Source organism: Vicugna pacos, chromosome 1, assembly GCF_048564905.1.
Source record: "Vicugna pacos chromosome 1, VicPac4, whole genome shotgun sequence".
Taxonomy (NCBI): Eukaryota; Metazoa; Chordata; class Mammalia; order Artiodactyla; family Camelidae; genus Vicugna; species Vicugna pacos.
This window is the reverse complement of record NC_132987.1, coordinates 54,998,369-55,015,392: the sequence shown is the minus strand read 5'-3', so window position 1 is coordinate 55,015,392 and position 17,024 is coordinate 54,998,369.

Sequence of the window (17,024 nt, the reverse complement as noted above, 5' to 3'; positions counted from 1 at the left end):
GGATTTTTGTCCTTATTTAGTCTGGATCGGAAGTGTCATGGCATTGGTGCATGATGGGTACTTCTGATCTGCAAGGCTAATTTTATTGAAATGAGGGCATACTGAGCAAAAGGTTACATTCGGACACTGAAAATTCCTGCCTTTTCTCTCCTTTCTTTGTTCTTCTCCAGGCCACTTGTCACCCCAAAAAGCATGATCCCTTATCAACCCAAAGGTTCCTGCTTTTCTTTCTCTGCCCAGGGACCCCTGCTGCTTACATGATGTGTGGTTTCCTGCATTTGGCTTGTGCCCCTCCTTTCTGCCCAATTCCTGCCATTTGGTCTGTGTCCCCCTTTCTCTGCTCATATCTAGCTACCTGCCTGCTCTAACACTTTGACCCAACAATTCCAGTTAGGAATTTTATCCTGTACGTATAATAGCCCAAGAACCCAGAACAATACCCACCTCATCCACCTCTCTTCCTCTTCCCCACCCCCACCCGCCTCAATGAACATTCCTTTTCTCATTATTTTAATAGGCAACCTAAATGTCTATCAAAAGGAGATTGGTTAATGAATTGTATGCCATGTGTATTACTTAGCTATTTAAAATAATAAGGTCCACTTCCACTTCTGGGACAATAAAATAGACACACTTTTCCCTATTTCTCCTGCTAAGTACAACTAAAAACTCTGCACATTACATTTAAAGCAAACACAAGAACACTGAGAGGTGGAGAAAAGAAGATATTCTGACTAGGAAACTCGAGACAGACATGGTGGCGAGTTTCCTCAGTTTTCCTCCTACATCATATATCCCCGATTGGAACTGAAGAAATCAGCAAACCAAATAGGCACAGACCAAGTAAAGGTCCAACAAAAGTCTGCTCTCTCTACCCAGAGGCCCAAGAAAAGAGGCATCCTAGGAAGAAAGAAAACCTTTTGACAACAATCACTCTATTCCAGCCAAACACCACAGAAGAAACTGTGGTCCTACCCACAGCCATGCCAGCAAAGGCCAAACAGGGAGCCTGTAATTCCCACCCCCAAACCCCGCAAGGCTGTGATGGGGTGCCCTGACATCCCCACCACGACTGCTATTTGGTCACAGGAGACCACGGGGGAGCCTTGACAGCCATACCCACCAGGCAGTAACCAAAGCAGGCTTCCCTCTCCCACTGGGGTGGTGTCAGAGGAGGCTGAATGGCAATTAAAGACATTGGGACTTTCTCCATCACACCATGGCAATGGGACCACCTTTATAATAGAACTAGTGTCCCTATAAGAAAAGGAGGAGACCCAGGGGTGTGAAAAGCACAGAGGAAAGGCCATGTGAGGACACAGTAAGAAAGCATTTGTCTGCAAGCCAAAGAGATAGGTCTCAGGAGAAACCAAACCTATAGACACCTTGACTTTGGACTTCCAGCTTCTTGAACTTCGAGAATATAAATTTCTGTTGTGTCAGCCACCCAGTCTGTGGTATTTTATCAAGGCAGCTCTAGCCAACTAATGGATGTCATTCTTCAGGTTCATGCAAATCTAACCATGTCTCCCTTAATATAAAAGATGTGTTAGAGCGTGATTATTTTTTCATTACAGGGATGTCTCCTCTATCAAATGACTAATAATAGGTTTACTTAAAAATGATTTCTTATGTGATTTAAAAATATTTTAAAATTTATTTAATTAATTAATTTATTTAAAAGTTTGGGTTTTGGGGGGGTAATTAGGTTTATGTATTTATTATTTTTTTTAATTTAGCAGAGGTACTGGGATCGAACCCATGACCTCATGCATGCTAAGCATGCGCTCTACCTACTGAGCTACACCCTCCCCTCTTACGTGATTTAACTTGTAAAAATTATGTCACTTTCTCCATCCCTTTTATCTCTTAAAATTTATGTGTCCTCTTAGGATTAGCTCAAAAACCTCCTCTTCCACTATGTTCTTCCTAATTACCCTTAAAATGAAGAGATTTCTTTCTTTGGACTCCCATTGCCATTCTCTTGTTTCTCTCTTATGTGATATTCATCATGTCCTAGGTTATAGTTTAGTATAAGTGTTTCATCTCTTCTAAACTGTAAGGATCTTGAGAGGAGGGGTTCTGTTTTCTCAAGCTTTGTGTCTCCCACCACATGAAGCCCAATGCTTTGATGCTTGTATTACATTCTATTGCTGCTGTAAGTAGTTACCACAAACTTAATGACTTAAAACAATACAGATGTATTATGTTACAGTTCTAGAGCTCAGAAATCTGCAGTGGTCTTACAGGGCTAACATCAAGTGGTCAGCAGAGCTGTGTTCCTTCTGGAGGCTCCAGGGAAGAATCTGTTCCTTGCCTTTTCCAGATTCTAGGGACTGCCCACTGTCCTTGGCTCCTGGCCACATCACTCTTCTTCCATTATTGTCACATCTCCTTCTCTGACTCTGACCCTCCTCCCTCCCTCTTATAAGGACTTGTGGTTACACTGGGCCCACCTAGATAATCCAGAATAATTTCTCCACCTGGAGATCTTTAACTTAATCACAACTGGAAAATCTCTTTTTCGTGTATGATAACACAGTCACAGGTTTGGGGCATTAGGAAGGTAGACTTCTTTGGGGAGACAATACTCTGCCTGCCACAGCGACCAACTTTGTTGAATAGTGCATAAAGTAAGAACCAAGAGCAGATAGTAGAGACATTATTAGAATAGAGCTGATCCAGAAACACTTCTAAGAAGTTGTGAATTTTAATCCAAAAACGGCAAAATGATTTTCTTGCTTCTTTTATTCTTAGGTCAAACAAGCTGATGTAGAAAAGATTGTTTTTCATTGCTGGCTGTAATTTTTTACGCATAGAATAAGCCCTTAAATATTTTTGAATGAATGAGTGAATATCTAGAAAAAATAAATAGTAGAACTATGAAGACGAGCGGATACTATCTAAGTCCTTCCAGTGATTTGTAATGTTGATATGCTGTTTTAATTTCTTTTGAAGAGTAAAATGACTCCTTGCTATTCATAATAAAAAAGGACACATCTTGGTGTCCCCTCCCGCTTATGGAAATTTTAAAGGACATTTAAGGGGGGAGGGTATAGCTCAGTGGTAGTTGTTTGTGCTTAGCATGCGTGAGGTCCTGGGTTCAATCCCCAGTACCTCCATTAACTAACTAACTTAATTCATTAATTAATTAAAATTTCTTCGAACCCTATCACATTAAGGAACTACACTCATTGTGGCAGAACATTTCTTCCTGTTCACTGACCTATCAGTTGCTTTGGTATTATTACTTCTATTGATGTTGTTTGTGACCTTTGTATGGTGAATTGGCTGAAATTTGAAGCGGGGCCTGGAGCATGGGCTAGGTGGTGGTGGGGTCCTTAGAACCACTCCTTGCATCTGAAGCTGGGGTGCAGGTAGAAGTGGAGCAGGAGTTTACAGACCTCATTTCCTTGGAATGAATCCAGCCGTTCTTCAACTAGTCAGGCTGCATGATTTTTGCTATACTTGAGTACCATCTGAATGGTTTCCCTCATTTTTTATAAGTCAATTTGCATTTATGTCGCTTGAGTGAAATCACAAATCTAATTTGTTAATACTGATTTAAGTAATTACCTAACTCTCCAAATAAATACTGTGCGTCAATATGCTTCATCCAAACTTTTCTGACCATTTGGGATACACTATTTCAGAGAGATGGTAGACTTGCGAAATCTGTCGTATTAGCCAGACCATGACAGAGGCAAATTAGATCTTGGTTTCCAGCTCTGAATTCTGAGTGACAGGCCAGCTAAATTCTGACCAGCTGGATAAATATTAATCATCAGTTGCTTCTGATGAAAAAAAAATTTAATTATATTAATAGGATGTCAACAACAACAAAAGACTCTCTCCCATCTTGCTGACTCCCATCTAAAGGCTGAGGCGGTACATGACCAGCTGGTGCTCCCTGAGACTGTCTGTTTGGGGAGGCCTTCTCTGAAGCGAGAAGACAGTCAAGGCACATTGCCCCTTTGCTTACTAGAGGCTTTTATTTTTATTGCCCTTTAAAATCCTTTTGAAAAGTAACTTTAAAATTTTATACTTACACTTGATCGAAATAAAATAAATTACATAGGCTATAATGTCATTTAGTAACTTCGGAAAGGCAAGAAATCTATTATGTCAAGTACCTGAAGTTTTCAGAGTATTAGGCTTGTTATCTTCCGCAGTAAGTTAAGAAGTCAAGGATCAAGAATGTGTACAGTCTGGTTATGATGGGAATAAGCAGACCAGGCCAGTGAGGAAACGTCTTATTTAATTGTAATTTATGAGGCTCTGTCTCTAGTGACATTCAATAAGAAACAACACATTTTTTCCTGAGATGGCCACTGCCACTTCCCTGTTTTCCTGAGCTGATCATTCACATTTAAACTCCCTTCTACTGCAAAGCAAATATAACTTTGCAGCATTTCTTTAACCTACAGAATAAATTTGCAGTAGAAAATGGAATTTGTCCACTTGAATTACAGTTGAACTTTAACAGCCTTGATTTAAAATGACCTATCTTTCTCTATAACCTGACGTCTCCACTGTTAAGTCAGTGAAAAAAACCTGAGACCGTGTGTCTAGCTGTCTTTTTTGCTGACTGCATAACTGTTTTGGTTTTTTTTTTTTTTTTTGAACAAAACATGCATCAGAACCTGGTTCCTGGACGAGATGATGCTGTGGTAAACTCGATCGGCAAACTCCCTCCAGAAGGCAAGGAGATGTTCGGGACTGAACTCCCTGATGTACCAAAGAGAGGAAAGGCAGAGGATCCTTGTGACCTTCAGTGGGAAGCTTCCCGTTTTTCCTGCTCTCTCTAATTTAGGAATAGCTGCTGAATCTGTTAGACTCGCTGCAGTAGACAGTGAAAGGGATATTTATTTAGTGAACTAAAGGAGGTTCTGAGGTTAAAAAGCAGAGTCAGGGAGTGCATTTCTTTTATTTTGAGGGTGGGGGGCAGTAATTAGGTTTATTTATTTATTTATTTTTAATGAAGGTACTGGGGATTGAACCCAGGACCTCGTGCATGCTAAGTGTGTGCTCTACCACTTGAGCTATACCCTCCCCCCCCAGGGAGTGCATTTCTATGTGAATTTAGATTAATCAGCTCAAAGGCCATCTGATAAGATAGACATACTGTGGAATCACTGAAGGGATAGACTCTCAACAGAGTACAGACGGAGGCACAAGAACTACGTTTCCCTTTGGGGCGCCTATTTTCCAATGTGGGTTGCCTTTCTTCTTTGCAGCGACCTTGGTTCCTGGAGGTAAGAAAAACTGTGGAGGGATTGGATTGCACAGAGATTACATGATTTATTTCAGAAGGCTTGCATTTGAATGCGTTCCTTGAGAGAACTGAGACAGGAATTCCCCCGGGGAGTCCCTTAGGCTAACTAGTGTGAATTGAGGTTTCAAAGCTTCCCAGTCAACTCTGCATAGTTTGGGGATCTGGGTGGATTTCACAGGCTCCTAAGGGCATCAGTGGTCCCACCTTTGCTCTGCCCTGCCCACCTCTTTCAGATGGGAACCTTTGTTCTTCTATATTAAAGTCCTGATTTTTGGTTAAAGTTTGAAGATTGATATTTAACGTCCATCCTCTTTTGAAAGCTCACTAAAATAATAGTAAAAAGTCTTGCTGAAAAGACTTAAACACTCAAAAAAATTGGAAAAGAGACAACAGCCCACAAAGCTTCTTAAATTGGAAAGCAAATGGGAAAATGATGAGAAAATTCACAGGTGGGAGAAAGCCGAGTCCAAAACTCAGAGTGAGGAAGGCTGATGAGCAAACTCACTTACAGTGTGGAGCACCCAGAAGACTCAGCAATAGGGAGCACCGTGCTCCTTGGGACGTGGGGATGTGAGCCGAAAGCAAAACGTGAACACTGGTTGGAAACCTGTTGAAAAAGCAGTTAGCAGCTGCCGGAGCAGAGGAGCAAACACATCTCTGTGCTCGGGCCCCTCCAGACCCTGCTGAGTTCCAGCAGGCAGAGTTAGTGCCAGTGTTCCCAAACCCAGGGTCAGGTGCCTGACACACAGTGAGGCCAGACAAACTGAAACGCTGAAGTTTGGAGCAGAGAAGGGTTTATTGCACGACCAAGCAAGAAGTATAGGCCGTGGCTCATGCTCAGAAGACCGAAACACCAGCTCTTTGCCGGCCTTGGTTTGAACCCTGTGGCTACAGAGAAAACTCAGGAATAAAAATTGAGAAAGAGACACTTCAGGCTGAAATTACTAGCAATCCCTCCAGGAAGGAAAGGAGGGAAAATAAACCCACGGATCAGAAAAGCCAACAGGCCAGTTAAGTAAACCTTAGAGTGACCAGGAGATCCAGAGTTTCCTACAAGAATGGGGACTCCTTGCATGTAAAGTGGTGAGAAGAATCACGTGTGGCCGAAAGCAATTGCACAGGGACATAAAGAAGAGTGGCAACAGTATCTCCAGATGCTCATAAATGTGCAGGATTCACACACTACTATTCATGAGGACCACCCCAGGTCCAGGAGCGAGCCCTGGACCTGTCCTTATGGAGAGGCCCTTCCGCGGGATCCTGGACACAGATGGTGGGACAACGTCTTTGCCGGTCTTCCCCGTACACAGGTGACCAACCCCCCACCTCCTGAGTACCAGCCACAAGGCTGTGCCAATCATACTCCTTTTGGGGAGCTGCTGTGCTCCCCCAACACATGATCTATTTGGAGGAACCTCAGGTACCTGGATGTGAGCCCTGGAACATGAATCCTCCAAGGTCAAGCACATTCCTGTTTCCTACCTTTTTTCTAGCAACCCCAGCCTCCAGCTGCAGGCAACATCCTCTGACTCTGATTCAGATCCTGAACTGAAAGGAAATTAGAACCTGGATCCCAATTCTATCTGAAAGACAATGGGTTAGTACAGTTCTGGACACTTAGACTCTTTCCTTTCCCAATCCAATGTAATGAGGATAAATATGCAATTAAATCAGAAAAAAAGAAAAAAGGAAAAGCAAACTTCAGGAATTCCTCCCCAATTCCATGTAGTTAGGCCACTTTCTCTCCTTTACTCTGGCTAGTCTAGAAGTTTACTCTCCAAAGATCATAAAATAGCAGGTCAGGCTCTAGAATGAAGGCCCTCATGAAGGTATGCTTGAAATTTGGTGGTAAATGTAGAAAACTGTGGTTTTACCATCTCGTTTTACCTGGGGAAGGGCCATGCTCACACTCAAAGGCCTACCTACTACTCCGTAAAGAGGGCTTGGCTGCACCATCGTGGTTTACTGTCCTCTTCTATTTGCTGCTATGTCACCAGGCCTGGCCAAGACCTACCATGGACACATGCTGGACAACCTATTCTGTTACTGTTGGCACCAAATTGAGAGTTCTGTTAGGGCCATATTAAGTTTGACATCAAGCAGGGGTACTGAATAGGCAGTTATATATATGAGTCTGGGACCCAAGGCATGTGGGTAAGCGTACGAGAAGAAATCAGGTCATAAGATCTTAATTTAGGAGTCACTGGCACATGAATGACATTTAAAATCACTGGACTGGATGGTATCACCCACGGAGTAAGTGCAGAATTATAAGAGACTGGGTGGCAGACTGAGTCCAGAGGTACTCAACATTTAAAGTTCATCAAAGGAGGAAGAGTCTATCAAGAAGTCTGAGGAGAGACCATTGAATTAGGAGAAAAAAGAGGAGAGTGTGACAAACCAAGAGAATAAAGAGTTTCGAAGAAGGTGTGCTCAACTATTCAAATGCTAATGAGAGACTGAATATCTAACTACTAAGAATTGACCACCAGGTTTGCAGGATGAATGTTTATTGGTAAGGTTGACTGGACCAGTTTCACTGGTGGGGATAAAAGCTGATTTGATTTGTGTGGATTAAAGAAAAAATGGGGAATTAAGTTCCACGTGTAGAGGACTGATATGTCTGAAAATCCACCTGTAATAACGTCCAGATCTGCTACATGCATTACAACAAAGTTTATTTTTAAATTCATAGACGAACTTGCAAGGCAAAAGGGATATTGCAGATATACAAAATGAAGAAGTGAATACAGGACCAGAAAGCATGTAGGCTGACTCTACGGCTACCTAAGGGTTTAGTTTAGGGGCTTCCTTTTTAAAACATCAACTTTTTAATGTGGAATAACTTTAGGTTTGCAGAAAAGTTGCAAGATAGTACTCAGAGTTCCTCCGTGTACCCTTCACCCAGTTTCCCCCATTGTTAGACTCTAGCTCCTCACAGAGGTTTGGAGTTTGAATTTATTTTACCAATGAATTCCTCTAAACTCCAAGCCAAGAACATACCAAAAAAATGTGTCCAAGTTCAGTGAGATCCCAAGACTCTTGGTGAAAGTCAACAGAGGATGGATCTGCCAGGACTCTTCTTCACCCAGGCACAATGAGTTCTCTCAGGAAAAAGCAAACCCTGCTACAGATCATGCTTTGATCATAATCGAAACATACATGGAAACAACTCACTGTGTTGAAAGTCAGCACTGACAACAAGCAGTAGGACTCAAGTGGCCATGAACTTCAGATAACAGAAAGACTAGCTGAAAGAGAACGTGAAATAGAGCATCTAAAATGACTAAGACATTGAATAACTGAATCCCGAAGAAAAAGACAAGGCACTAGAAAAGAACAATCTGGAAGGGGGATGAGTGGGTGGGTGACCAGAGCACATCCTCCTCTCTAGTCTCCCCCCTCCCTCCTCCCTTGTCCTCTCCTCTTTCTCCTCCCTCTCCTTTTTAACCACCATAAATGTGGGAGAAGAACCAAAAATCCTTTTCTAGCTTAATAAAGAAAGTTCACAAGTATTTATAACTAAGAATGACAACCAGCAAGAAACTGAACTTTAGATGATAAAGGTGATGAGGAAAAATCATCAATTTTTCTATGGCAGGACAATCAGACTAAGAAAGAAAAAAATGACTTTCCCCTCTTTGTGATGGGCTGTTCCCAGTGATCCACGTGCATGTGCGTTATATGTGAACCAGACCACCTCAAAGCAGGAGGGTATAATCAACTTTGAGAAAAATGGTCCCTTTCTTCAGACACCAGCATTGTCATTTTCAGATTAAGATTTATTTTTCATCCCATACAGGGGATCACTTTGACCAAAGGCTGGCTCCGGACATGCATAAGTGATCAAAACATCTCTGATGAACTAGATGCACAAGGCTAACCTGTCAATATGATGCATGTAGTCTTTGTCTCAAGAATGTATCAAACTGCATCTCTAACTCCTGACCAGTGGAATGGTTCTCAGAACTTCTGAGAATCTGTTTCCTTGGTTTTGTTTGAATAAATTTCTCTTTTCCTCCTCAGCTTGATTGTTATCTGATTTTCCATCCACAAAGGTAACTTATAAAGATACAACAACGATCTCTGAACTAATGTATTTCCAACTTACTAACATATTTCCAGCAATGTATTTCCAGCCCCTAATTCCCTGAAAGTCTAACAATCCATTTCTTTATGTCCCTGGTCTCAGGGGAGTACAATCTGACAACTTGTTTTTGCTTACAAGATTTTATCCTCTGTGATCTCAAGATCACGAAATATCTCTGAGGAGCGCTTTAATGTGTAGGTGTTTGCAGGGATCACTTCCACTGTGCCCGCCATGTTCTTCCCTATCCTTTGTGTCACGATCACTTTCCTCACTTAACGGCGGTAAGTTCACCTTCACAAAATTCCTCTGGTGCCTAGAGTCTCAAGAATGGCAGTGGTGTCAACATTCCCAGGTTGGGGGTATCTTCTAACCACATCCAGTTCCACTGCTAGCAATATCACTTTTCCTTGCTTTGCGGCACTTCCATTTTTCTTGGGCAGTTCTCTTTCTGTCATCCATTTCTGTCATATGTCATGTTCAAGTTTCCAAAGACAATTTAAGATTTTAGAAAAATATATTAAGTTGGCATTAAAGTTCAATATAATACTATTTTAAAACTTTTATCAGAGAGATCCTATAAATGTATATAAAGGGTAGTGGAGAACTCTACAGGTTCCCATAAATTGTAATATTGTCTGAAGTTTTCAAGACCAGTTTCTAATGATGACAGTCATTCAAAGAAAAACTCAATCCAGTTGTTTGCCCATATTTTCTGTTTATATAGTTAAAGCAATAATAATTTATAAGGCAAGTATTTAAAATTTTAGAACTTTAATGTAGCATTTTGTAAAATGCTGAATTTCTCACATGAAATAAAATGCTATGTTTGTATTTTTATTTCCTGCATGGCAAAACCAGGAGAAGGTACTATCTTTCACAGCTAGAATATATAAAACAATTTATTAAAATATCTGAGTAGTATCACATAAACTTGGCTTATATTTTACTTTTTTAATTCATGTATTTTGAAACTAACATGAAAACTCTATAAGTCTTGGTTAAAAGGAGTTTTAAAAGTCTTTTCAGTTGGAAGCTGTGTCTTTATAATTAATCATTTTGTGAATGAAATGGGTCTCCTGCATTTGTCTATCTTTTCTTTCCCTTTTTATAACTACTCATTGTTGGCTTGTCAATTTGCCTACCTCTGTTTTTCACGTTATAAATAAGAGGGACAACAGGTCACTCGATGAAAGTTAAATTTTTCTTTTTCTCCTCTAAAAACATTTTTTGAGAATGTTTATATTGGAAAGTAATAGATACACTATTTTCAATTTGTATTAATTTAGTTATATTTATTTCATAATTTACATGTTTTAAATTTTATTTTGGTCAGAGATTTAACTCTCATCTATACTTAAGCTTTTCCCCTTGGAAGTCACCTTGTCCCAGGGAAAAAAACCTTTTAAGTTTCAATTTTCTGAAGACTAACATTTACCTGCTTGATGCCTTTCTCTACGCCTCAGAGGGTCGTTGCGCTGCTGGGCACACAGAGTGACAGCCAGAATTTACCTTTACTCATAGTGGGAGAACTTTCCCTCAGGCTTAATACCTCACTTCTTTTTGAAAACCTTTACAATCCTTTCCTTTCCCCTAGACTCATAACATCTTAGTAGTCTTTTGTAACCAATTATAGGAGCTCCACTAAATTTGAGATATTTTACTGGACTTTATTTTCTAATTTCCTCTATGGGTGAGTCGTCCTGTATAATTCAAAGGCTTTTACCAAGGAAGGCTCTTGTCCTCTGTCTTTTGTGGCATAACTACACTGGTCTTACAGAACAGAAAACTTTTACTGCCAAAGGCTTCATTAAGGCCAGAGGGTCCCTTTTGGGGGTCCTACATCCTCCTGGGTACAAATGGACTTTCACACAGGAAAAATAATCACAGCCAGATAACCAAAGGAATCAATCAACTCATAGGCAAACTGAAATAATATAGCAGCCCCGTAGGAACAAGGAAAAGAAAGGATCGAAACGTATTCTTTTTAAGAATAGAAAAGTGCTTTGTCCCAGTGGCGTTGAGTTTCCTAAAAAGACCTTCACTTCTGCGTTTATCCTCTGGAGGGCAGAAGCTCTCCATAGAGGATGAAAGATACCCTGGGGAAAGGTGATGGCCACTTATGGTCTTTCATGCCTTGTCTCATTTTACTGGAAGTGAGGGAAAACTTGCTTCTTACTGGGGCTGGACTCTCACAAAGAATCCTCACTCACCTGAGTGAGATTGAAGCTGACTCAGCTCTCACATGTAGAAACACTGATTAAGAAAAGAAGGACTGTTGTGAGTCAGCTCCTAGCAGATGGGTCTCCACCCATTCTCTGGATCCACATTTGTGATATTAGCCACAGGCAGTCCAGTAACAGCAACAACCAATACAATACTTCCTGAATGTCTTTACCACTATAGTTTTTCAACAATGTATCAGTATTAAAAGCTATTCATATAGTTATTACAATTTTGGATGAATTTATGAAAATCAAATCTATGGGCATAAAAAATGATCATGAAATATGTTGATTGAAAAAAAATTAAGATTACAGTGGGAGGGTATAGCTCAGTGGTAGAGTAAATGCTTAGCATGTGCAAGGTCCTGGATTTAATTCCCAGTACTTCCATTAAAATAATTAAGTAAATAAATAAACCTAATTACCTCCCCCAAAACAAATTAAAAGCCTTAAAAAAAGGGAGATATATATGTTATAGTCACATCATGATTTCCTTTCTGGAATACACATACCTACAGAGAGTTGGAGAGAACATTTCTGGAAAGTCATAACCAAAATTTCAACAGTAGTTTCCTTTGGCTCGTGAGATTACAGTAGTTTGTATTCTCTGCTTTACCTTATTCTGTAGTTTCTAAACTTTCCACACTAAACATTAAAGTATGTACTATGAAAGAGTATACAAAAAGAAAGAAGACATGCTGGGAACCTTAGAGAAAAATTAATAGTGACTTTCAACATTAAAATGAGTATTTAAATGTGAATAGCCTCAGTCCTACATTTTCCTGTCATGTTCTGGCTTTTATTTATTAATATTTATCTAGCATATAAAACTAATACAACGTCACTTTGGGGTGGATAAGATTTCAGAACTGAGTGGTAGCAGATGTTCAAAACAGAGACAAAATGCAGGAGAGAGTCACCCGCTTGTTACCTTTTCAGGGCGACTCTCAGCAGACGTCAGTGCCTGTAACTTTCTCCTTCTCCTCTTGAACCATCGGTTCTATGTTGCCTCATTATAGAATTTTAGACTCTTGGAGGAGGGTAGACCACACCTGTCCGCTTGTCCTGCCCTCCTACCCCGCTCAGAGATCCTTCCCGGAGTAATTCCAACTTCAGCCTCTTCTTCAGCATCTCTGGAAATGTGGGCCTCAGTACTCTTGCCCAAAATGCTTCCCCTCTTTGTCTGCCTGGAGAGTTTCTACTCATCAGTCAATATTCAAATGAGGAGCACAGTTTCTGTAAGGCCCATGTGGTGCAGTCTTTGGTGCTTCTGAGTGTGGACTGTGTGGTCGGAAAGACCTGGATTCAATCCTTCCTCTCCCCCTAACACCTGCTATGTGATCTTAGCCAGCTTATCTCACCTCTAGGAGCCTCAATTTTCTTCCCTGTCAAATGGGGTTCGCAGATGTATGGGCTTTTCAGGTGGGGTCCGGCAGACGGAAAGCAAAAAGTGGTAACTGCTGCTGTTCGCAACATCAGTGGTTTCAGCCCTGACCTGCATATTAACACCACCTGCAGAGCTTTTAGAACATGGTTTAATGGGTCTGGGGTGATTCTCCTAACAAGATATATATATTTTTTAAAAGTTGCCCAAGTGATTCTAATGTATAGCCTGCCAGGTTGGAAACTTAAACTAGTAGCTCTGAAAATATGGTACCTGGACCAGCTGTACCAGCATCTCCTGGGAACCTGTTAGAAACTCAAGCTCCAGGGCCCCACCACAGACTTACCAGATGAGAAGCTCTGGAAATGGGCCCCAGCAGTCTGGCTTTAACAGGACTTCCAGGAGGTTCTGATGCATGCGGAAGTCTGTGAATTGCTGCACTAGATTCTAGGCCAAGTAAAAGGGACAACTGTTTGTCTTGTTCAATGCCATATTCTCAGGGCTTAATGCTGTGCTGTACGCAAAAGCAGTTCAGTTTAATTCAAGAAATGTCGACTGAGCACGAATTTTCTTTAAGGCACTGTGCCTCAGCCGGGCCCTGGGAACAGATGCTGTATGAGACAGGTGCCCGTCCTCTCAGCCTGCTTACAGCCTCTCAGGCTCGACGCTTCCTTCCTGCCCTCACCGCCCCTTAAAGACACCTCTACCTGCTATTGTCATCTTTATGCTGATCTATAGATATTTTTCTATGTCTGTGTCCCCCACTAAACTGATCCCCATAGGGCAGGAACGGATTTTACTCATTTGTTTAGGAGATGCTCAAAGGCAGTTGCATTGCTGGGCCTGGCTCTGCATTCAGAAGCAGCGGAATGTGTCCCCCTTGTGAAGAAGGATGGGGGCCAAAGCCTGGTGTGTCAGTCAAGGTTTAATTAGGGATGCAGAACCACTCAGGATTACGGTACAAGGGGTTTCTCTGAGACATTGGACTTTACACTCTTGTGGCAGGAGCTTGGGAAGGAAGATCCAGGGAAAAGGAGTTGGAGGATCAGAGAAAAGTGACAAATCAGCCTTCCTCAGACACTGTGGCTTTGGAAAGCTGGAGCTTTTAGGGAAATCGGGACAAGCACCTCCAGCTGCCAGAGGGACAGCGAAGGGGTCAGTGGAGAAATTGGGGAAGGCTGTTGCCCCGGTTGGCCTAGAGTGGCTGTAGGTCCACGTGGCCAGGGATGGGGTGGGAGTCACATAGAGAACGGGGGATCATCATTCCTGTAAGCCTTTGTCTCAAGTATTTCCCCTAGAACTTCTTCAGGAAATGGATGTCATTTGGCTGATATCTGCTTAGTGACTCCAGGCTGCTTAATTTACTGAACAGAGGTAGTAATTTATTTTTAAGGATAAAGTGATTAAGTGGGGGAAATTTATAAAGCTAAACATTATACATTTTATTTTTCATACATGTTTGAAGTACAAAACTGTGGAAACCATTTGTAGGACCAAGTTGACATGCCCATTGTATGCTACAAGAACTCTTCCGATCATGGAATTTTGATTAAAGTGCACTAAAAGATGAAAAAAAAAAAAAAAGCAGGGGAGGATGAGGCCAGGCAGGGGCACTCAGCCCCTCCGCATCGCGGCCCACTGCATCTATCCCACGAATTCCGAGAGCAGTGGTTCCGCTTCCTTCCATCTTCTCTATCATATACGAGTTTCTCCTCTGAACAACTCTAGCCTAGAGCCATACAGCAAAGGCACTTCTTGGAAACATTAAGCCCTGTTTGGCCAGGTTGACACAGTACTAAGTCACCCAGCTGGTAAATATTACTTACCTATAAACTAGTATTTATATTCTTTCCAGGAGCTACTGTTCCACCCATTCTTAACAGGCACGATAGAATAGTGATATTTCCAGATGCTCAATAGGGTAGCATCTCCAAATGCTATATAGGAAAGATTAAAGACAGGATTAGGGGAGGGTTAAAAACTCCGTGGTAGAGCGCATGCTTAGCATGCACGAGGTCCTGGTTTCTACCCCCAGCACCTCCGTAAGAAAGTTAGGGGAGCTGTTATAACAAAGGACTGTTGCTGGATTCAGGTTTCTCATTCAGTAGTAGAAACAGAAGTTAAGGTTACTTTCAGAGGATAATTTATTTCCTTTATGTTCTTTTTGACATAAGGCATCCTGTAACTGCTGATTTCCACAGGTTTCCCACCAGCTTAGTCCATGAGTATCTAATGATACTCCCCTGTTTGCGTGGCCAGTGCCACAGATACCAGGGTAAATAAACTGATTTGAGGTGGGATGGAGTAGTGTTTATACTCCATCTGTGTATTGATTTCATATGCATATTCAGTTACTGAGATAATTTAAATTATGTATATTTGAGGTCAGTTTTTTTAAGTGAGTTACTAGAAAGCACATACCAGCTCCCCATTTCCTTGTTTGTGTTAATGGCATCACCATTCCCTTAGGTCCCTAGACTGGAAAACTTTTTGTCATCTTTGATTTATTCCTGTTTTTCATTCTTCATACTCAGTAAGTAATTTGTTCCCATGTCTTTGAAATGCCATTCATACACATCTTGCCCTCTCCACTCTTACTGCGACAATCCTAATGAATATAATACTTATAGTCATCCGCATGTCCATCCACCCATCCATCCATTTATTCACCTATCCCTTGTGAGTTTCATAACTCTCCTATTTTCAAAAATATTTGGAAGAGTTAATACAATAGAACCATGTGAAACCAGATAAAGAGCAAAAAGAGAACAGAGAGGGCCTAAATCAGTTGTTCTCACCCTAGGATGTATTGGAATCAATGGAGAACTTTCGAAAAATAGTGACACTGAGGACTGTTCCCAGAGATTTGGATTCACGTGGCCTAGAGCTCCCTAGGTGATTCCACTGCGCAGCCAAGCTTGAGAAACTGTGGAATCAGAAGTGAGGGAGCAGCTATTACCGGCCACTTGACATGAGCCGATGACAACATTCGAGTTCTGAGTATGGCTGCAAAGGCGAAAAGGAATATATGCTGTGTTAAACACATTCCATTGTCTGACGACACATTTCCCCCCTGCAGAGTTAAACTCTAAAAGTAACATGTTGCGTATCTCTTAGTAATGCAAGAATAGCTACGCTTTACCGGGTGCTTGCCGTGTGCCAAGCATCATGCTGATTAAAGGACTTAACATTCTGAAGTCTCACAACACACCTCTGATGTGAGTATATCACTAACCTAGTATCTTGGATAAGGACACTGGGGTCTTGAGAAGTTAGATAAATTGCCAGCTTTTGGACTCAGGCTGTCTAAATGCAGAACCCTGATTCCTTTTTTTTTGCCTGCTTAAAATTTTATTTTATTTTATTTATTTTTGTATATATATTTTTTTATTGAAGTATAGTCAGTTTGCAATGTTGTATCATTTTCTGATGTACAGCATGATGCTTCTGTCATACATGAACTTACATATATTCATTTTCATATTCTTTTTCACCGTAAGTTACTACAACGTATTGAATATAGTTCCCTGTGCTATACAGTGTGAACTTGTTTATCTATTTTATACGCATTAGTATCTGCAAATCTGGAACTTCCAGTTTATCCCTTCCTACCCACTTCCTCTCTTGGTAACCATGTTTGTTTTCTATGTCTGTGAGTCTGTTTCTGTTCTGTAAATAAGTTCATTTGTCTTTTTTTTTTTTAGATTTCACATATAAGTGGTATCATATGGCATTTTTCTTTCTCTTTCTGGCAGAACCCTGATTCTTAACCACTTGGCTCTACTCCCTATCACGTGAGAATGCTGAGCATTACCTCCAATGCAAGCTTCACAGAAGACTGGAGATTCTTGTACAATAAAGGCTGATGGTAAATAATTCAACAAAAGCATTTTTGCAAGGTGTTGAAATAGTATTTTGCTTTCTGATCATCTCACATTGTAGAGGGAGACACGGGGACTTGTGGAAGGCTAGATTGTTATCATATCCACTGGATCCTCTCAAGTCTTCTGATAGGAGCCCTGGAGCGGCCTGACCCCTTGCCCGAGGTAGAGC